Source organism: Sceloporus undulatus, chromosome 1 (genome assembly GCF_019175285.1).
Source record: "Sceloporus undulatus isolate JIND9_A2432 ecotype Alabama chromosome 1, SceUnd_v1.1, whole genome shotgun sequence".
NCBI lineage: Eukaryota > Metazoa > Chordata > Lepidosauria > Squamata > Phrynosomatidae > Sceloporus > Sceloporus undulatus.
In genome coordinates, this window is record NC_056522.1 from 193494310 (window position 1) to 193517543 (window position 23234).

At 41.5% G+C, this 23234-nt stretch overlaps 1 protein-coding gene across 1 annotated transcript in view; it reads right to left on the minus strand.

Moving 5' to 3' along the window:
- SLC39A10 (solute carrier family 39 member 10) overlaps window positions 1-1337 on the minus strand; it is a 64263-nt gene extending 62926 nt beyond the window's left edge. Inside the window, exon 1 of the mRNA XM_042446291.1 lies at window positions 1028-1337. The gene's annotated coding sequence lies outside the window, so the exon portion shown is untranslated. The remainder of the gene's footprint in view (window positions 1-1027) is intronic.
- Between the last annotated feature and the right edge of the window lie 21897 nt (window positions 1338-23234).

Consider the following 23234-nt stretch of genomic DNA (forward strand, 5'->3'; position numbering starts at 1 on the left):
GGGGGGGTCTGGTGCCCCAACTCTTCAACTGCCTCACCTCTCCATTTTCCTTTTCTCCATGCTGGTCTCTGGCATATGTGTGTGTATAAAGATATAAATATATAGGGAGTAAATTTGGGTTCCTTAAACACCTCATACAATGGAGGCAAACATGGGTTCCTGATATACCTATATCTATCTATATATATCCACATACATATATAGGTATGGAACCCAAGTTTACTTCCATTGTATGAAGCATTTAAACCCTCAAACTCCTGCATGCAATGGAGGCAAAGGTGGGTTCCTTAAATACCTACATCTATATATTTATCTAGATATATACATACCTTATGGAACCCAAGTTTACCTCCATTATATGATGTGTTTAAGCACCTTAAACCTCTCATGCAATGGAAGCAAACATGGGTTCCTTATATACCTTTATCCAGATAGATGCATATCTATCTCTCTAGATATACACATACATAGATATATATTGAACCCAAGTTTACCTCCATTGTATGAGGTGTTTAAACCCTGAAACTCCATGCAATGGGAGGCAAAGGTGGGTTCCTTATATACCTACAGTATATGTATGTGTGTTGATCCATATACTGTTATGGAACCCAGGTTTACCTCTATTGTAGGAAGTGTTTAAACCCTTGAGAACACCTCATGCAATGGAAGCAAACGTGGGATCCTTATATACCTAAGTATGTATCTATCGATACATACATATATAGGTATGGAACCCAAGGTGTTTCAAGGGTTTAAGGAGCCCACATTTACCACCAACACACACACACACACAGACACACACACACACACAGTGAGACAGAGGTATCTTTCCCCAACACTGGTGGGTTTATTGTATGGGAATCCCACCACCACCAACACAGGGGAAAAGGGGAGGGGGAGGAAATGGCGGCTCCTCCCGCCGAAATCGGGGCGCGCGCCCCCTTCCTCCTCGGGAGCCGCCGTCACCGCCAACCGGCCGGCTCCGTCTGGGGGAGGGCAGGCCAACCGTCGGGGTTTTTATAGCTACCTCAGCCCGAGAGTGCCGTGTGCATCGCCCTCTCCGCTCGGTACCAAACCGCCGCGCGCGCGGGGTGCCGCCTCCTCCTCCCACTCTCTCTCTGCAGTGCTGCTGCTGCTGCGGGACGACGACGACGACTTACGCCCTGCCGTCACTGCTGCTCCTTCTTTGCACACACTCTCGCCACCCCCCCCTTACGCACATTCACAAAACCGCCTTACGCGCGCCTCCTTTGCCTTTAAGAGTGCGGCTGCCACGCGAGGGCCCAGAGAGTACTACTATAGGGGTGTGTGTATCTCTCTCTCTTTCTGTGTGTCTATATGGCCTTAACGCAAACGGCGTAGGGAGGGTAGAGAGGCCGCATGCGCAGTTGAGGCCAAGCGCGCGCGCGCGCGCCCGCCCGCGCGGGAGGGATAAGGAGAATTTGTGATAGCTCCAAGAAAGAAACAGAGAGAGAGAGGGAGATTACTTATTTCTTCTCGCGCCCGCCCTGATCTTATTTTTTTTTTGGCCTCCTGAAGGGCTTCAGTCTCTACACTGTGGAAAGAACCTTATTATTATTATTATTATTATTATTATTATTATTATTATTATTATTATTATTTATATATAGTGAAATAAATAGATATCAATATTATATTTTGTAATATATAATATATATATATTTAATATTTATTATATTAATCAATAATTTAATATAAATATTAATTAACATATAATTATATATATATATTATATATAATAATATCAATATATATATGTATAATATTATATATATTGAGTATATAAGATTCTTTATATTATTTATATTATTATTTATTATATTAATAATATAATATATATAATATATATTATAATATTTATCTATTATCTATTATATTATTATTATTTATTATAATTCCCTCCTCCTTTTGTGTCTATATAATTATTTATTATATAGAGGTTTTAATTTTTTTTTTTAAAGTAATAATTTTATATAGGCTTTTATCTGCACATTGCCTTGGGTTCCCCTCCAGGGAGAAAGGCTGAATATAAATGAAATAAATAATTTTATTTATTTATTTATACCCCACTCTTCAGCCAAAAGGCTATCAGAGCGGCTTACAAATGGTTAATTAGACATTTCCCTGCCCCCAGGCTTACAATCTAAAAAGACAAGACACAAAAGGAGAAGGGGGGAAATAAATAAATAAATAGTGATTTGGATTTATCTTGGACTGTATGACCAGAGTTCGAATTCCGGCTTGGTCATTTAAGCCCACTGTCTGGGTGACCTTGGCCAAGTCACACTCTCTCAGCCTCAGAAAAAGGCCCTCTTTGAATAACTCTTGATAAGAAAACCCCCATTATAGGTTTGCCTTAGGGTTGCCATAAGTCAGAAATGACTTCAAGGTGCAGGACAACAAACAGCGCTTAAAGTGGTGTCAGACTGCATTATTTCTGTGGTGCAGATGCACCCCTGTTTCTTTGTTTAATCAGCCGTGGAGGGTTAAAAGTTGAACCTAGACGGCCCAAATGTCATAACCTCAAAGGGAAGACCGCAAAATGTGGAACATTGAAGACAACATGGAGGACATTCCAAATCAAAAGCTAAAAACAATCTATAAAGATAAATCTGTGCTGTTGTTGTTGTTGTTGGGTGACTTCAAGTCGTTTCCCACTTCCGTTGATGGGATGATCTTGGCAAGATTTCCTCAGACGGGGTTTGCCCTTGCCCCCCTTTGAGGCTGAGAGAGATTGACTTGCTCCAAGGTGACCCAATGGGGTTCAATGGCTGAGCAAGGATTCGAACCCTGGTCTCCCTGGCTGCAAGTAATCCATTTGACACTGCTTTAACTGCCATGGCTCAATACTTTGGAATTAAGGGGTATGCAGTTTTGTGAGACATTTAGCCTTCTCTGTCAGAGCACTCTGGTGTCACAATAAACTACAGTTCCCAGGATTCCCTGGCATTGAGCCATGGCAGTTAAAGTGGCGTCAAACTGGATTATTTTTGCAGTGCGGATGCAGTTCCAGTGTCCTGGTCCAGCATTCAAACCACCACTCCACAAGAATCCTTTTCTCATTGGGATGAGTCCTGTTTGCTCCCTCCTTCCCCATTTATTTGACTACTTCAATTTCAAAGCAGTTGTATTTTGCTCAGTGTTGCCAACAAGCCTTGAAGATATATCCCCATGATGTTTTACCAAAATCCAAAATCCCCAGAATTACCCAGTATTTACCAGAATATTCAGTCAAAATCCCTAGAAAGAAATTAATTAAATTCATTATATTTCCGAATTTAAAAAGTATCTACATTCATTGGGGCAATCAAATGGCCCTATTCTTGGAAGAAGAGGCAGAAGAACTATAAACATTACATGTTGCATTGAGATGCATCTGTTTCAGCAGCATACAGATTGAGTCTCCTTGATCCATAATTTTGAAACCCGAAAAAATCTAAACTTTTTTCCTGGATGGCTGAGGTCCAAAACATAATGCAGAAATAATCCAGGTTTGAGACCGCTTTTACTGCCCTGGCTCAGTGCTAGGGAATTCTGGGAACTGTAGTTTTGTGAAACATGTATCCTTCTCTGTCAGAGAGCTCTAGGGGCACAATAAACTGCAGTTCCCAAGATTTCCTAGCACTGAGGAAGGGGGGCAGTTAAAGTGGTCTCAAACTGGATTATTTCTGCAGTGTGTTTTGGACCAACGATAGTGACCCCTTTGCTTTCTGATGGTTCCATGTACACAATCTATACTGTATTTCATGCATAACATTAATAATTAATGTTAATTATTGTACAAAATTACATTCTGGCTATGCATATTAGGTAGATATGACATATAAACAAATTTTGTGCTTAGACGTGGGTCCCATCTCTAAGGTATCTTATTATGTATGTATATGAAAATACAGGTACAGTGGGCCCTTGATGTCCACTGTGGTTCGGTTCCAGGACTCCCCATGGATACCAAAATCCGTGGATGCTCAAGTCCCATTAAATAAAGTGGCATAATAAAATGGTGTCACTTCCATAAAATGGCAAAGTCAAGCTTTGTTTTTTGGAATTAATATATGTTTTTCTATATTTTATTTTTTAACATTTTTAAAAAAATATATTTTATTAAACAATAAAAGACACACACAAACAAATACATCAACATCTATGTACAGTCTTATATAGGAAAGTAAATTACATAAACAATCGTTAGTTAACATATATCTAAAACATATATTTACTATACTAGTATTACTATGTTACTATTCATGTACAGTGGTACCCCGGGATACGAATGCGCCGCCTTACGAAATTTCCGGGTTACGAAAAAAATCAATTGAAAAAAACTGTTCCGGGTTACGAAGGTTATTTCGGGTTACGAAAGAAATTTTGGTGCTTTTCGGCGCTTTTTCGCACCAAATCGCGGCTTTTCCCCATTAGCGCCTATGGGTTTTCGGCTTGCGAAAGCTTTTCGGGTTACGAACGCGGCGGCGGAACGAATTAAATTCGTAACCCGGGGTACCCCTGTATTGACTAAACTACCCTTGAAGGATTGGTACCTTCATTTCTTTTTTCCGCTGTTAAAATAACTCTGATCTGCTCCTTTCTATCCAACAATCCCTTACCTTACCCACTTATATTCTTCTAGTTTTTCTAGTTACTTCATGGTCTGAATAGTTACTTGCTGGGTTTGGGACTACATTAGTCAAGCTGAGTGTCCATGCTAAGCCTCTGACCTACAAAAATAAGAGGAAATGCCAGATATCGATGAAGTGCTACTTAATGTGGCTGTTTAGTATCAGTGACAATCCACCATCTGGAAGTGCTAGACTATGTTGCCACCATCCCCAGCTGGCATGATTCTTAAATGGGAACATGGGAGATGTAGTCCAAACCTGGGATGGGTTGCCAAGTTGAGGAAGGCTGATTTCGAGTACTGTACTGAAGATGTTGTCACTCATCCCCATCCTCACTAAAGTCTTGTAGTTTTCTTCCTGGGCTGTACCTATTTCATGCTGTTTACAAAATAAGCATACACACAGAGTTGTATGTCAAAAAAACTTGAATAAACAACATTTTAAGGAAATCTTTCATTTACATTATTCATGTGCTGTATTCTTAACAAATTGCTTAAGGCAGTGTACTGTATTATTTATGTAATGCACACAAAGCCCATTTTTTATTTGAAATGAAGATTACCAAAGGACATCAAGTAACTCAGAAGTACCCAGAGAATAAAGATAAGCAAAGGAAGAAGCTGTCTCACTTTGCTAAGGCTTTGGGGGACTTTTACTCCCTGTATTTCAAAAAGGAAAGCGAAACGAGATCAGATGTACAGATTATTAACATATTAAAAAATTATTTGACACTGGTCAGACTTAACTCATTTCTGAAGAACAGTTAACCATCTGCAAGTGGAGAGGAGCTTCTTATGGATCATTAGGCTTGATACAGACAGGCCAAAATAAAGCTGCTTCGAGTGACTTTGGAGATATGCTGTTTTAATTATACATGCATCCTAAGAGTCCAGAAGCCGCTCCAAAGCCATGCTCCAGTCCTAAGGACTGGAGTGCAGCTTTGGTGCAGCTTCCAGACTCTTAGGACTCATGCATCATTGAAACACCATACCTCCAAAGTAACTTGAAGCAGCTTTATTTTGGCCTGTCTGTATAGGGCCAATAAAGTATGTTTTTATAGAACAGCTTTTACAGGTGCAAAGCAAAGCTCAGTTTGTTACATTTAAAAAGTATTTAAAAAGCAAGCTACAGTATTTAGAGTTTAGGCACTCTACACTAAGCAACAGTATTTTTAAGTTTAAATGCTGTGCTCTTATCCCCAGCAATGAGGGAGTATGGGAATTTAATTTATCTGGATGTCACAGGGTTGAACAAAGGCTGCTCTTGCCTATATTTTAGATCCATTGCTCATCATCTGAAACACACATGCCCAGTTTTTTTCTATAGGTGACTAAATAGGATGCGGGCTTTCCCTATACTTTTTTTCTGTGTTGCAAACATCTTCTGGGTAATAAACATACAGTATACAGTTACCATAAACAGACAACCACCAAGGAGAAAAACATCTCTTGGAAGGTGCCTCCACATGACTTTCAGTGATTCCCCCATTCTCTCCACATCATAGCCCATCGCTTTGCAACAGTGTCCCCTAACCCTCTATGTACCATCGAGGAGGGGTTCAGGGATGTAGCCAAGAGGGAGGGGTCCTTGGGGTCCGGACCCCCCTTCCATTAGATAAAATGAATAGTGTGTGATGCTGCACTGCCGCACCAAGCCCCATTATAATGGTGGCACTTAGTCTGGACCCCCCCCCCTTCCCAAAGTCCTGGCTATGTCCCTGAGGGGTTGGATGGGCTGCCATGGAGAATCTGTTTCTATCAGCCCAATTGCACATGCTTGGGTTATGCTGTTATGCTGGGTTGAACTCTCTACTGCATAACTGGGCAAAAGGGATGAAATCACACACTGGTACCTGTACAACAGGATGCTAATACTGCGCTGTATTGGTTTGAGTGTTGGACTGTGACTGGAGACCAGGGTTCGAATCTCCGCTCAGCCATGGAAGCCCACTGGGTAACCTTGGACACGTCACATGTTCCCAGCCTCAGGGGAAGGCAATGGCAAACCTCTGAACACATCTTGCCAGGAAAACCCCATGATAGGGTCGCCATAAGTCAGACACAACTTGAAGGCACACAGTAACCAACAAAAATCAATTTCTCGCAATCATAGTTTGCTTCTGAAGCTGGGATCATCATCCAAAACTGGTGGAGCGATTCCTGCATTAACTGTGTCCAGGGGTGGACCGCACTGATAGGGTGTTACGGAGCATTCTGTTCTGCCTAGATAGCAGTTGAGGGCACATATGTGGGTACTCAGAATATCAGTCTAAAGGGAGGGCCATGGTCAATGAGCTGTAGCAAATGGCTGAAGTGATTAGCATGGAGTACTGAAGCCAAAACACAAATGCACACACACACACAGAGAGAGAGAGAGAGAGAGAAAGAGAGAGAGAGAGAGAGATGGTACATAGTATGGATGAATCCTATGTGTGCAATAGATTAATAGATTACTCACTCACGTAACAGGCTAATTTGCAGATCAGGTATCTGCTGAGCCAGCTCTGCAAACATTCTGGTTTCAGACAGAATCCTACGGTATTTTCTTTTCCTCAACTTTAAGAATTTTCTAAAGATTCCTTCCACTCTGTCTGTCTGCAATTAGTGCTTCAGAATACTCTGGCGGGGTACAAACCGCCACTTTGCGGCGCTCCCCCGCCGCCGCCATTTGCTCCGTGCGGGAGCCACAGCAGCCAAACCGCGCGACTCCCGTGCGGAGCAAAAAAGAAGCTCCATTTCGGAGCTTCTTTCTGCGGCGCATCTATGACGTCACGAGGCGCCTGGTGCGGACTCGCGACGTCATAGGCGCCGCGACACGTCTGGACGCTGTGCGTCCAGTACGTAAAGATAGCGGCGCCCCTGTAGAAGGGGTGCCGCCATCTTGTACGTATAGGATACGTACTAGGGTTAGGGGGGTGCGGAAGCACCGCCCCTTCCTAACCCTAGTACGTATCCTATACATACTAAATGGCAGTGTGTATCCCGCCTAAGATTTCCTGTATCTGATTTCCACTTCCTACAGCTGGAAGTCACCCTGCCTAATGTATGCCTTGCTATTATTTAGTACTTCTCCCTATGCAAACGGATCTTGTGGCACCTTTGAGACTAACTGAAAGAAAGAAGTTGGTAGCACAAGCTTTCATAGAAATTAGCCTATTTGCTCAAATGCATGTTTGTTTCTCCCTACATTAGGTCTCAGTCCCAAGAGGATAATTAGTACAGTGGACCTCCACTTTTGCTGGGTTAGGAGTGAAGAACCCCCGTGAATGTGTAAAAACCACAAATAAAAAGCTCTGTTTTTATGTAAGAGAACACATCTCTAGAAATCTCCAGGTCCTCCAACTGCAACTCTATGGTCAAAATCTGCCAGAAATTGATCATAGAATCATGCTGGAGGACCTATGAGTGCCTAGAAAAGCATTTCCTCTAGGAGTATCTAGTTTCTCCAGCACAACTCTATGGCCAACTTCCAGCAGAATTGTGCTGGAGGACATAGAGATTCCTAGAGAGAACATAGTAAACAAAATAGTAAATAATAAAATCTGCAAAAGTCAAGGCCGCAAATGTGGAGAGCCAACTGTATTAGTAGTTCATTGGTATTCTAGTTGAGATTGAGTTGGGTCCATCACACCCCTGCAAAGCTTGATGGGATTAGAAATGTTGTCATGTTTGTGCGAGATATACATAATGTCAATCAGGTGTAGGCCACGCTAATATCTAAATGGCAGAGCTTGGAAATCTCTTTTATTAAAACAGTTGCAACCACTGTGCCAGCTGGTGTGCTCTGGAAATTGACACCCAAAACCTCATAGCTTATCACCACTTCCGTTTATTCAGGTGGTATGCAAAATACTGGACAATGACAGTCCATAGTCTGAATGGGGAAGCACTAAAAGACCCTCCTTTATATATATTACTCTCCTTGGCTGATATAACCAAGCTATGTACAAAAAGCTACTTGAAATTTGAAAATAATTTCTGCCCTATGGCTCTAGAGGTTGCCAAATTTTATACAGAGGGCTTTGAAAGAGAAATTACCTGTTCTAATAGGATATTTAACTAACAGCTGATATTCTGGGTATATATATATATATATTTGGAGAGATAATGTAGCTGATCTCCAAGGGCTCCACAGGATAATCAATTCCATTAACAAAGACATACAATTTGATTTCCAAAGCAGCCCATCAGAAGTCCATTTCCTGGACCTGACAGTAAAAAAAGCCAGGGGATCATCTCATCACCTCTCTCTCTAAAAAACCCTCAGCGATAACACCTATTTAAGATTTGATAGCTCACATCCCAGAACAATGAGATGCAATCTAACCTATGCCAGTTCCTCAAATTCAAATGAAATTGCTCCCAGGAGGAAGAGTTTAGAAAGGAGTCCTGCACATTATCCAAACAACTCATTGAAAGGAGTAATCATGTACAAGGTCTGAGTAAGGCAAAGAAGAGGTATTGTTCAGAACTGATACAAAAACAACATAAACCACAGACTAACTGCCTCAACTGCTCTCTGATTTACAACTCTATCACAAAAGGCTGGATTCATTAAAAAAAATCATTGTTGAGAATATTCCAGGATGTAAGGAAAAATCACAGACATCTTCAAAAGAACTAAAAATATTAGAGGAACTGTGTACAGACTAACTTTAAGGATAATAATAATAATAATAATAATAATAATAATAATAATAATAATAATAATAATATTTATGTATATTTTCGCACCTCTCCCAGGTGGATCGAGGCAGGATTACAACCCAACAATAATAATAAGGTACAAGAATAAAACATAATTTTCAAGCATTAAAACAATTAAAAACAGTACATCCTGAATAGAAGAGTGAATTATATCTTTACAGAAGATTGAGTGGATAGGCTTGCCGGAAGAGATCTGTCTTAACTGCCCTCTTGAAACCCTCCAAGGAGGTAATAAGACGGATCTCCTCCGGGAGGTTGTTCCATAGTTTAGGAGCCACTGTAATAAAGGTTCTTTGATAAGTTGAAACCAATAAAAAAAAGTAGCCATACACATTCATGAATGCAGCAAGATGCACACACCACCACCCCTGCAGCCTCTGCATTTATTGCAATTGTTGTTGATGTTGTGTGCCTTCAAGTTGTTTCCAATTTATGGTGACCCTACGACAAACCTATCACTGTGTTTTCTGGGTCTGAAAGTGTGTATCTCACCCAAGGTCACCCACTGAGTTTCCATGGCCGAGAGGGGAATCAAACCCTGATCTCCAGAGACGTAGTCCAATGCTACCATTAAACCATACTGACTCTCTTACACTTCTAAAATTACTTGAGTTTATAGTTCATAGTGACACACAGAAATATAATTTGATCGACTGCAGCACATGTAACACCTGTTTTGTTGTATATGCCATCCAATCAATGTAAGTGTGAAAAAATATATGGTATGTGGGAAAGACTTTGAGACCCCTAAAAAGGTGTACAGTATAGGGGAACATTTGTCAAATATCAGGAATAGCAGAGTGGGTGCACCACGGTTAAGGCATTTTCTGGAATTGCAACGCTCACTCTGCCACTGATACCAAGTTCTGGGTGTTGGATAAGGTAAAAAATCATAATGAAAAAATTTGCTGAGAAAAGAATCAGGTTGGATTTTGAAACCTCTCCTGTACACTGTCCCTCTGATTCCCCTCATCGCCAGAATCTGGACAGACAGAGTGAGGTGCATTCATATTACCTTCTGGCGGTCCAGGCCCTATAGTCCGTGTGTAGTTATTCTATGAGAGAGATGGCTACTTCATCTGTTTTTCTCAGAGGGGTTCCCTGGGAGGGTTTGCAGAGGGGTTATGTGATCTTAGCCTTTCACCTTCATTTCTCACTATGGAATAGATGCAAGATCCAGAGCTGAAGATGAATTCAGGAGAGCAGTGTTGTTTTTCTGCCTAAGCATGATATTCCTGCCTCCTATTGTTAGTAGCTTGCTAGTCTCATTTATGTGAGCCACAAAGACCATAAAGAAGGACAGGCTGCTTACTTGTAGGCCTTCAAGAACTCACAGTCCCATGAACTCACAGTCCCACCCATCCTCCTCCTTTTGTGTCCTGCCTCTCCTTAGATCTTTGGCTGCTGGTTTGGTGTCTATGGAACTAAGGATTTAGGTGGGAAGCATGCTCACTGCCATGTGTGGGAGTGAGCGAGGCTACTGCTAAAATGTAATATGTATGTAATAGTTCTAGAAGATTGCAAATGATGCACTGCACAGGCACAGATAACTCATTTGTGAATTTACAGACAGCCACTCAAATAACTACAGTTACAAATAAATAACCTGTTCATCTCTCCCATTAACATTTTTAAAAATTATCTAACAAATTGAGGCTCTTTACACACTTTCATGAGAATAGTTCCAACTGAATTCATAGGCAATAGGTTGGAGCAGATGAATGGAAGGAGTGGACCAAGGCTGCTCTGGCTGCAAGCAGATCATGTCTGTGGCAACTGCATGGTCCACTCCCAAAAGTTGTCGCAGGACTCAAGCCATGCCACCAGGAACCAGATTATCCCAGCTCCTTTCCACTCTCATTCAAAGGATCTGAGCATGGGGTTGGATCAGCTTTGGGCTGCTTTGGGGGTATACATCATGTAAATGGCATGCCTCCATATGTTCTGACTTGTTTTAACCTTTCGACCCATCTGTTCTAACTTGTCTTAGGGCAATACATGGGCTGCACCAAACTCTACCAGGCATCTCCAAGAGGGTATATCCGACATTCCCAAATAGCTCTCAAAGTGTGGTTAATATGACAGAAAAAACTGTGTTTATTTTAAAAGCTCATTTCTCTCTTGAAATGATCTCAGTAGAACAACTAGAATTTTTTTAAAAAATCAAGATAAATTATCACAAATAGCACAAGAATTAATAGAGAACCTGGACCTACTAGATGTCTGGAGATTTAAGAAAGGGGAAGAGAAAGACTATACATTTTTCTTGGATAGGCACCAAACATGATCCAGATTTTTTTTTTTTTATTTCTAGGTTTATGAGTAAGGAAATCCAGAAAATTGAAACACTTCCAAGAATGTTTGCAGACCACAGCCCTATCATATAGTGGGCCCGCGTCATATGCTGAAAGCAGCGCCAGAAGAAACAATGGTGCGTGTGTCCATGGTGTGTGCGTGCCACCGCAAGCATGAGCCCCATTACTTCTAATGGGGCTCAAGCATACGCGCAATTTCTTTTACGCGGGGTGTGTGTGTTCAGAATGGATCTCCCCTGTAAAAGAAGGGAACACTATAACATTAAAAACCTTAACTTTCCCTAGAAGCCAAGATGACAAAATTAAGGCTGTTGTAGTTTGGCCACATCATTAGAATGTATGATTCACTGGAAAAGACAATAATGCTAGAGAAGATAGAAGACAGTAGAAAAAGATGGAAGAGATGAAGACCACACACCAGTTGGATAGACTCAATCAGGGAGGTCATGGGCCAGAATTCACAGGACCTAAGCAGAGCAATGGAAGACAGGGGGACTTGGAGACATCTAATCCACAAGGTCAACATGAGTTGGGTTTGACTTGAGGGCAGTTAACAAAACAACATAGTGAACTTATGGAGGGAGGGCTTCTTGGCCTGTTTGTTCAGAGGGGGATTGCCTTTGCCTTCCTCTGAGAAAGTATGACTTTCTCAAAGTCACCCAGTGCATTTCCATGGATGAGCAAGGAACTGAACCCTGGTCTACAAAGAGATCTTGTAGATTACTGAAAGAAAGATGTTGGCAGCATGAGGTTTCGTAGACTTCGTAGTTTACTTCCTCAGATGCGCTGATGTCTACGAAAGTTCATGCTGTCAACTTCTTTCTTTCAGTTAATTTCAAAGGTGCTACAAGATCTCTCTGCATACTGATTCTACAGACTAACACAGTTATATCTTTGAATTCCTGGTCTCCAGAGTCGTAGTACAATGCTCAACCCACTACACTGCTCTGACTCTCTAGTGACTACTTTGCAAGCAACCAAATTAAGATCTGTAGCTGCTTTTCCCAGTTGGTTTTTAAGACACGCCTCACTTTTTCTCAAAACCATGATTTTATGACAAATTATTTTTATGAATTGTTAAACACAGGAAATAGGGAGAAGGTGAAATGCTCTTGCTATAAGCCTGCTATTTCATACAACATTTTTTCTGACTGAATCACATTTTTTATGACTGCATTTGTTCTAGCTTTTCTGAAGATCTTTTCAGAACTGGTCTATTATCCAGCAAATGGCACACTACAGAGATCTGGATGCAAACTACTAATCAAGGTACTCAATCATCCTGTACACAGGTAGTGTATAATTTAGTAACTGGTCTGCACATGTCATTGGATAGCTTTGAAGGTCTCACTCCCCATTTACATAAGTTATTTGGAAGACAAGGTGGTAAATGTTTGCTCAGCGGGACTGAAACTTTCCTAAGTCACTTGGACATTGTATTTTCATTTATGAATTCTTTTTAACTGCCAGGTTTGGAGAAAGCAGAGAGAAAACCACTACACCATGCTGGCTCTCTCAGAGATGATTAATAGAGACTTGATGCAGTGGCTCAAGTGGTTAAGACACTGACTCTGTTGATTGCAAGATCGGTAGGTTGGCAGTTCAAGGGTGCTGCATGATGGGGTGAGTTCCTGTCAGTAGTACCAGCTTCTGCCAACCTAGCAGTTTGAAAGCATGCAAATGCAAGGAGATAAATAGGTACCACTTCTCAGTGGGAATGTAACAGCATTCGGTGGAGTCATGCTAGCCACATGACTACCAGAGTAGTCCTCAGACAATGCTGGCTCTTCAGCTTAGTAATGGAAATGAACACTGCCCCCATACAGTCGGTTACAACTAGACATTCATGTCAAGGGACTACTTTTACCTTTTACTCTCTTCCCCACCACTCTGCTAGAAGGCACAGGATATTTCTGGTCATACATGGCCTTAGAAAAAATAAGCCAATTTTCTATAAATCCACCTAGTCCTAGTGGGAGGTTTTTAATGACTGAACATTTCTTTTGAGTGTGCATGTGCTGCAGTCCTGTAGGATGCCTTCTTCCATTTCCATATGTACTTTGGCCATGACCCTTTCTGACACTATTAAGTTTATGCCCGTTTTACTCCTACTCCACTGATGGCTATTTTGTTTCTAGGCTCAGTTCAAGAGTTTAAATCCATATGAGTAGGGTGACCAGAACTCAAAACCGCAAAAAAGAACAGGGTACTGCAAAATATAGGACAGTCAAGAAAGATGATGGACATTACAAAATAAAGGTTAGAAACACTAATATAAATATAACTTCATGTTTTATAATATAAATATAAATTCATCATGTAAATATAAGTTCATCCATGCTAAATATAAATTCATCATTCTTTATTATATAAATATAAAGTCATCATGCAGAAGGTTGAATTATAGGACGTGTTCTGGGAAAGAAGGATGTCTGGTCACACTGCATATGAGGTGGAACCCACTGATCTCAAAAACTTTGTTCTTCTGTATGCTCCTTCCATAAGCAAGTTCCTTTCAAGCATCTGACAGCATGTCAAGAGCTACACAAGTAAAGGAGATGTGGCAGGACAAGCGTGGCTATGCTCTAAGGACTGAGAGGAGGACATGTTTTAATCATCTGGTCTGGAGCCTTGGTGGGCTGCACCAGTGTGCCCAATAGTGGCCAGAAGTGAACGTTCATGCAACTGGAAATCCATTCTAGTCTCCTCTAGAGGTTTTCTTTCTTTATTTTTTGGGGGGGGGAGGTATTTTGTGTGTCCCCCCAGTCCCACATTTTTCAGACCCAAATAGATCTCCTGAGCTCTAATTTCAGTGTCTGCAAAGGACCTTCCCTCTTAAAAAAACTGCACATAGTTTACAGGTCACACAATTCACACCTCTGTGCTAGGCCTTGTTGGTAATGGCCCCAGTTGGAGGAGGGAGATTTTTTTAAAATAATAAAATAAAATAAAATAAAATTTTTATTTATATCCCGCCCTTCCCACGATCAGGGCGGCTTACAACAAGTTAAAAACACAACACACCAGATACAACAAGTTAAAATACATAGTAGTAAAAAGCCATAACAAACAAGCAAAAAAGCCCCATAGCCCAACCTCTTGGCCACGGAAGAGGAGGGAGGCCCACAGGATTTTTATTCGGGGAATAAAATTTTCAATCCCTGTTACTTTATTCTTTCAAGCATCTTTGATTTTTTTACGTTTCATTCTTTGTTTACATTTTCTTGTTTTCTTGGCTTTCTCCTTCCATATGAGTTCTGAAAATATTCGTAGGGAATCTTTTTTTAATTTATTGTATGATGTTGTTATGTGCTAAGCTTGTGTTCTCTTGTGGAAAAAAGATAATGTATAAGGTTTATAAAAGACATACTTACATAGATATGGCTGGGGCACACCTTTCAAGTTGAGCTACTTGTCTGCTTGTTTTTCCTCTGGCTAATATCTTCTCCCCAAGTTCATGATATTTGATGAGTTGTAATATGGAGGAAATGATAGGATCTTTCTTTCCGTGCCACATAGCAGCATAATTTGTGACTAGCTGCATATGATTTACAACTGTAGGGAAAGTAGTTCAAGGTAGTAGTTACTTTACATATAAAATATGACAAATATGAAGCAGTGTGAGATTTGATATGCCACTCTTGCTATTGATGATGAGCAACACTTGTGTCAGCCTCAGATATTTCATACTATAGCATGTCAGAAATTATGATATCAATATTGAATTGTTTTATAGTCTTTCAGAGTCAGGATGCAGCTCCAAATCAAAACCTGGAATGTTGCTTTTAAGGATTAATATAATGATATGCAGTTGAAGCCATCTACAACTGAACAGTGGTGGGACAATGATAAGGAGGCAGGGGAAAGGATGAGTCCAGCACTGAAGCTAAGAAATCCACTTTAAAAACATTATAGTGTAAACATCCTAATAATTTTTTTGTTCTAATACAGATTTTGGATTTTTTTCTTTTATGCAGCATATTTTCTTTTATGCAACATATGACTTTCGTGGGCTGAAAGGTATTTGTAAAATGCAAAGAATACCTGGACATTTTCATTTAGGAAGTCACATTCTAATGAAGATTTTTGCTCCATTTTTATCTGTCAGAAAGTTATATCTCATGGATTTAGCACTGGCTATGTACATGTGAGAGCTGGTGTGGTATAGTAGTTTAAGTATTGGACTAGGGCTCCAGGTGACCAAGGTTTAAATCGCATCTCAGCCATGGAAACCCATGGGGTGCCCTTGGATAAGTCACACTGTCTCAGCTTCAGAGGAAGATCAAGACAAACTTCCTTTAAATAAATCTTGCCAAGAAAACCTCACCCTAGGGCCAATATAAGCGAAAAACAATTGAAGGCACATAACAACAATGTACAAGTGAGAAATCAGATTCTTCCTTGGTCTCTAATTTAATGATCAAATCAGTTTGTCACACACAGCACTTCTTAGATTTAGCTATTGAAAAGGGCCATCCATTAAAGCAATTAACCAGTGATAATTTTGAAATATGGCATAATTGGGATCAATTAAAGATACTGATGTCCTGGTTTTGTATTTGTAAGAAAGGACAACAGCACTTTGCAATCATTAAAAAACATTATCATGCAAATGTATGCACTTTCCATGTCAATTAACTCACTTATTTCCCTCATCAAATCTGCAAAAAATAACAATCCATCCTAAATTATCAGAATTAGGCTAAAACATCTTTCTAATTTCGGGAAGAAGTATTTGAAAAGTGTGAGATGATTAAGCACAAAAACATTCAAAATTACACCAAAGCCAAAAGCAATGTTGTTGTTGTGTGCCTTCAAGTCATACCTATCATGGGGTTTTCATGGCAAGATTTGCTCAGAGGGGGGTTGTCATTGCCATCCTCTGAAGCAGAGAGAGTATGACTTCCCCAAGGTCATTCAGTGGGTTTAAATGGCTGAGCTGGGAGTTGAACACTGGTGTCCCAGTTTACTAGTCCAATACTCAAACCACTAAACCACGAGGGCGTGAAAAATATTTATATATCCTTTTTTGTTTAAATGTTTTATCTGTCAATATTTTCTAGTACAGTCTAGCTAGACCTCTTTGGAAACATACGATTGGCAAAGAGATCAGGCAAGGATGTATTCTATCACCCTACTTGTTCAGCTTGTATGCAGAAAATATCATATGGCTCAGAAGAAGGAGGAGTGAAGATAGGAAGAAGAAACATAAACAATCTAAGGGCCCATTCCCACTACCTAAAGCCTCGAATCCAAAATCGAATTAAAAGGCCCCAGTTCCCACTGAAAATCGATTCAGAACCTCATCTGATCGATTCCAGTGGGGGAAAAATGGGGTAAATGCAAAAAAGCCGGGGTATTTTGTTAGCAGTTATTTTGCGGTCCTTTTGGTAAGAATCGATCCCAGCCCGCATCCAACATGTGGGAACATCAGATTGGGATCAATTCTTCTCCTTTTCCCAGCACCCTTTCTTCCTATCGCCGGCACTTCTGTCCCTTTCTCCCATCCCTCCTCTCCCCTCCCCTCCTTCCTTCCTTCTTTCCTTCCTCATCCCTCCCCCTTCTTCTTCTTCTCCCATCCTATCTTCTACTTCTTCCTACTTCCTCTGCTGAGCACCCACTGCTTCCCCAGGGCTGGCGAGGCCGCTGGTGGTGCTGCTGCTGCTGCCCTGCCGCTGCTTGCCCCGTGCTGGGCGCAGGGACGTAGCCAAGGGGGGGGGGTTTCTTGGGGTCCAGACCCCCCCTTCCGTTAGATAAAATGAATGGTGCGTGCGGCTGCGCCGCCGCACCCAAGTCCCATTATAATAGTGGCACTTAGTCTGGACCCCCCCTTCCCAAAATCCTGGCTACATCCCTGCTGGGTGGCATGGCAGCGGCGGCCCTGCCAGCCTCAGGGAGATGTCAGAGGCCTGGCGGAGGAAGTAGGAAGGAGAAGAAGAAGAAAGGGGGAGGGATGGGGAAGGAAGGAAGAAAGAAAGAAAGGGAGGGAAGAGGAGGGGAGGGGAGGGGAAAAAGAGAGAAAGGGAGAGAAAAGGTCCGGTGGAGGGCCGCTTGTCTTCCCCAGCTCCAATGGGAATGACAAGCGTGCCCTCCCAAAGAATCAATTCCAGAGAGGCCCCATTTTCATAGTGGGAATGCCGAGCCTTTTCAAATCGATTACAATAGCAGAGCAGAGCCAAATCAGGACGCAGGTTATTCCTTCAGTGGGAATGGGCCCTAAGATACACAGATGACACCATATTACTAGCAAAAAACATCATAGACCTGGAACAGTTACTAAGGAAGGTTAGTGAATAAAGTGCAAAAACAGGCTTGCTGTTGAACATGAAGAAAACAAAAATAATAGAAGATCTACATAAATTTAACCTAGATAATGAGTAAATCGAAATAGATAAAGATTTCCTGTACCTTGGATCAAAGACTGATTAGATCAGCCTGCAGCCAAGATATCAGAAAAAGAGTAAGAATGGGCAGGAGAGTTATGAAAGAACTAGACCAGATCCTAAAGAGTAAAGAAATACAACTGAGCACTAAAGTCAGAATCATCCAAGCCTTTGTATTCCTCATCGCCATGTATGGTTATGAGAGCTGGACAGTGAAAAAAGAGGATAAGAAGAAAATCAACTCACTTGAGATGTGTTGCTGGAGAAGAGTGTCGAGGATACCGTGGACAGACAGAAAGACAAACACAACATGGGTCCTTGAACAGATCAAGCCCAAACTTTCCCTGGAACCTAAGATGACTAACATGAGGCTGTAGTACATGAGAAGGCATGGCTCATTAGAAAATATAATAATAGTAGGAAAGATAGAAGGTAGTAGAAAGAGAGGAAGACCGCATGGCTGGCTGGACCCACTCAAGGAGGTCACAGGCCTGAATGTTAAAAAACATTAAATTAATTTTTTATTCCCCCCCCCCACAAGAAGGTTGCAGTGATGCCTCTGAATTCTGAGAGCTTACCTTCATCTTTTTGAAACTGTACATGAACTAGGTGTAACCTTGGGAATCCTGCAGGTTAGTTCTTGCAGACTTTTTAAAATAATTAGCTTGGCAATTACAATGCTTTGATTCTAATTAGGTAATTTACCACCTCCCAAATAACACAGGCATTAGAACTGGTTCTCACAATATCCCTGGAGTCAGAGATTGCTTCACTTTTGTGTAGGGTGGCCACCTTTTTTCTGGGGCTAGGCTTTTGTACCTTTTTAACAGGGATGTGAGATGCAGAGGTTCTTTGTTAAATGCTGGCCTGCTCTCAAGCTGCTGTGAAAAACACAGGTCTTAGCCAGGGGGAAAAAAAAGACAAAGAGACAGACAAAGGAAATTGGAAGTATAATCTAATGGCAATCTGAATGCAATCATGGGGTTTAACGTTATTGCGTGATAGACCACCACACACAATTTTGGGCAATGGGAAGTCAATCTGAATGCAATCATGGGGTTGGAATCATACGTGTTTATCAGAGGAGCTCTTAAAGAGGTACTATTCCAGTGTGACTCCTCTAGCTGCCTCCTGTTGCATGCTGGGATTGGCAGTTTTAAGGAGGGGTATTTAGAATTCTCAGGCAGAGAAGTTCAGCTCCTTAAAACTGCCAATCCCAGCATGCAACAGGAGGCTGCTAGAGGAGTCACACTGGAATAGTACCTCTTTAAGAGCATAGTGTGATAAACATCATAGTGTTGTAACGGTGTAGGGCAGTGGTTCTCAAATGGTGGGATGGGACCCTCAAGGGAGTATAACAGTTGCTCAAGAGGGTGCAAGGCCTGGAGGTCTTGATCCCTTTTCCTCCTCCTCTTCCCAAACTTTTTTTCACATGCAAAATTTACACGTCTTGGGTTAAATAAAGTGTTCTAATTTGAATGATATTATCTCCTTATAAATGTTTAAATATGAATGTGTGAATGAAAATATGCACACTAAATAAACAACATAGTTTTATTTATGCACTACATTAAGCGCGAAAGCCAGGGTAGTGTAGTGGTTTATGCACTGAACTAGACTCTGGAGACCAAGGTTCAAATCGTGACTTGCCATGTAATTCACTGGGTGGCCTTAGGAAAATCACACTCTCTCAGCCTCAGAGGATGGCAACAGCAAGCTCTCTCTGAGGAAACATGCCCGGAAGACCCCACAATATGATCACCATCAGTCAGAAATGACTTGAAGGCACACAACAACAACAAATGTAGATGTAAAGGGTAGTCCAAAGGATAAAAAGTTTGAGTATGACTGGTGTAGAGTGAAAGAGTCAAACTTCTCAAAACCTCATTACCATGCCATTATGTCTCATTTTAAAATTAAAATTAAAGTGGCTATATGAGCTCTTATTTTGTCACCTTTTCCTCAGCTGTGGTGCTGGACAAATGTATGGAAAACTGGGGATATGAGCCAAACCTTTCGTTGGATGTTTCATTTGAAAGAGAGTGCTGATGTTTTGTTTTGTTTTGTTTTGCTCTGGAATCCATTGCTTATAATTAGAGCCCTTGGGCGGCTTGGTTCTGCACAATTCATTTACGTTACTTCCTGCAGACGTTGCAATCGTCTCCTCCTGGTGCACTGAGAGCTACTCCAGAGCTACAGAAATAACATTTTCACAAGTCGCATCATCCTGCCTCCCTCGAAGCCACATCTGTGTTTTGAACTACTTTGCCAGAGAGGGCATCGTGTATACAATGCATAGATTATTTCCAGGGTTTTATGAATGTCTTACTCAGCAGCAGTTAGCCAAGCAAAAGTGGAGCAGTTTGGGCTCACAACTATGCCCAAGGTAACAGTTGGTGTACTCTTTATGACATATATATATATATATATAGACACAGAGAGAGAGAGAGAGAGAGAGAGAGAGAGAGTCAACATGGTGTAGTGGTTTTAGTGTTGGACTATGACTCTGAAGATCAGGGTTTAATTCCCTGCTCAGCCATGGAAACCCACTAGATGACCTTGGGTGAGTCATAGGCGCCATGTGCTCCGCGCGGGAGCCACAGCAGCCAAACCGCGCGGCTCCCGCGCAGAGCAAAAAAGAAGCTCCATTTCGGAGCTTCTTTCCGCGGTGCACTGATGACGTCGCAAAGCGCCAAGGGCGCATTTGTGACGTCATTAGCGCTGCGCGACGTTCGGACGCTCAGCATCCGATACGCCAATATGGCGCCAGCCATATAGAAGGGCCGGCACCATATTGTACGGACAGAGTCCGTACTAGGGACAGAGGTGTCTAGAAGAGACGCCCCTTTTTTAAAATGGGACGTCCTCCGGACGTCCCAACTGGCGGTGTGTAACCCGCCATAGGCTCTCAGCCCCAGAAAACCCTGTGATAGGGTTGCCTTAGGGTTGCCGTAAGTCAGAAAGCCACACAACAACAACAACAACAAGGGGGTCAGAGAGTCTTTTACAATCTTCAAAGTGTCTCTAGTCCATTAGTTCAGGACTCTTTATTCCACAGCCCTGTGAGATCAGTTTTATTCCCCTCAAACTGCTCACTAAGGCTGAGAAACATAGGGCACAAACTGACAGGCCAAATTAAAGCTGCTTCGGATCACTTTGGAGGTATGCTGTTTAAATGCTGCATGTGTCCTAAGAGGCTGGAAGCCACTGCTGTACTAAGGACTGGAATGCAGTTTTGGCGCAGCTTCTGGCCTCTTAAGATGCATGTGTCATTTAAACAGCATACCTCCAAAGTAACCCAAAGCAGCTTTACTTTGTCCTCTCTGTTCAGGCCCATAGTTTAGAAAATTTACTTTTGGGATTTGCATCTCCCAGAATCTGCCAGATGGTATGGTAACTACAAAACTGTGGTCCAAAAAAAGGAACTTTCCCAAGCTCTTTTGAAAGGTCATAATTCCAGAAGCTTGGAGTGGCCCTACAACCATGGAGTAAATTGTGGTTGTGAGGTGCTTGCCTCATGCAATAGATGCCAAGGGTGAAGCACAGCATGGCAGTGAGGTGTTGGAGAACACAACAGTCAATGCCATGCAGCCTGTCCTGCACCTCTCAGATACAAAGAAGGATGCTGCTTCATTACCAGGGAAGTATCATTCAGCCCAGTTGGGTTCTACTCCAGGTGTCCTGATTTGGCAGGAAAAATCCTGTCATCCCACTGTTGGTTGGACTACAGCTTCCATCAGTCCTAGTTGTGAGACATGATGGGAGATGAAGTCCAGCAGCAGCTGGAAGGTGCCAGTTGTCAACCCTTGCTTTAAAGCACTTTGTTGCCTGTTTGGGATATTTTGGGGAAAGGTTTCTTCGTCCACATTTGGGATGCATCCCAAATTATAGAACCTTGTTGTTGTTGCTGTTGTGTGCCTTCAAGTCATTTCCAATTTATCACAAGGTGAACCTATCATGGAGTTTTCATGGCAGGATTTGTTCAGAGGAGGTTTGCCATTGCCTTCCCTTGAGGCAGAGAGCATTTGACTTGCCCAAGGTCACCCAGTGGGTTTCACAGCCAAGCTGGGAATTGAACCCTGGTTTCCAGGGTCCTAGTCCAACACTCAAACCGCTATGCCATGATGGATGCCTAGAATTCTGACTCCACTTTAAACTCCCATGCCTTCATCATATGGAAGCCAGGGATGTACGTTTTGATGAAGGGGTTATTTGGCACTCTCTGCTAGGAAACACTAATGCATACTCTCATGAATTCTATAGCACTAGAACAGTCTATAGGAGAATGCCAAGTACTCCTTCATCAAACTACAGATCCCAGGATTCCATAGGATGGAGCCATAGGAGTTAAAGTGGTTTAGAATGGCTATAACTGTGCAGTGTGGATACACCCATGACCCCTTCTCATGATATCTTAAAATCAAGAGACAATGCCATTTTTGGAATGGTGTCCATTATCTAAAACAGCAAAATCAAGGTTTTCCTTTTTGGATTTTTTTTGGTAAATATTTTTAAGCTGTGGATGGTTGAAGCCGTGGATACAGAATCTGTGGATATGGAGACCCAACTATATTTGGTTTCCCTGTGATAACAGAGCTACAAATTTACACAAATTTCAAAGGATTAACTATGTTTGTCTGTTTCCATATTTAATAAGGGAAAAGGAAGAAAAGAAAAAGAAAAAAAGGGAAGGAAGTCTTGTGGTACCTTTTAGGACTAACAGATTGATTTTAGACTTGTGGCTCTCAATCTAGTTCCTGAGATACATCAGTGGCGTAAACAGAACTGGATTTACTCCACCAAGTACAACTGGGGAACTGGATTGTAATCCATGAAAGATTTTACTAATATAATTTGCTATTCATTCATTCATTCATTCATTCATTCATGCCCTGCCTTTCTCCTAAGAATGGTACACAAGGCACTTTACAACTTATTAAAACCAGTAGAGATTAAAAACATAATTCATTCACACACACACACACGCACACTTTAAACAGTTAAATGATCTGTAGAGTTAAAACCATTTCAAATTATTTAAATCAGAATATAATCTTTTTTGCGTTTCTCTCGTTCCCCCCATCCCTAGTATTTTTTTTTGTTTTTACACAAAGGGCACTCAGCCAGTCTAGCTCAACATATAGGGTTTTTTTTACTCCCCAGCTGTTCTTGTGTATGTTGTGATGAAAAATG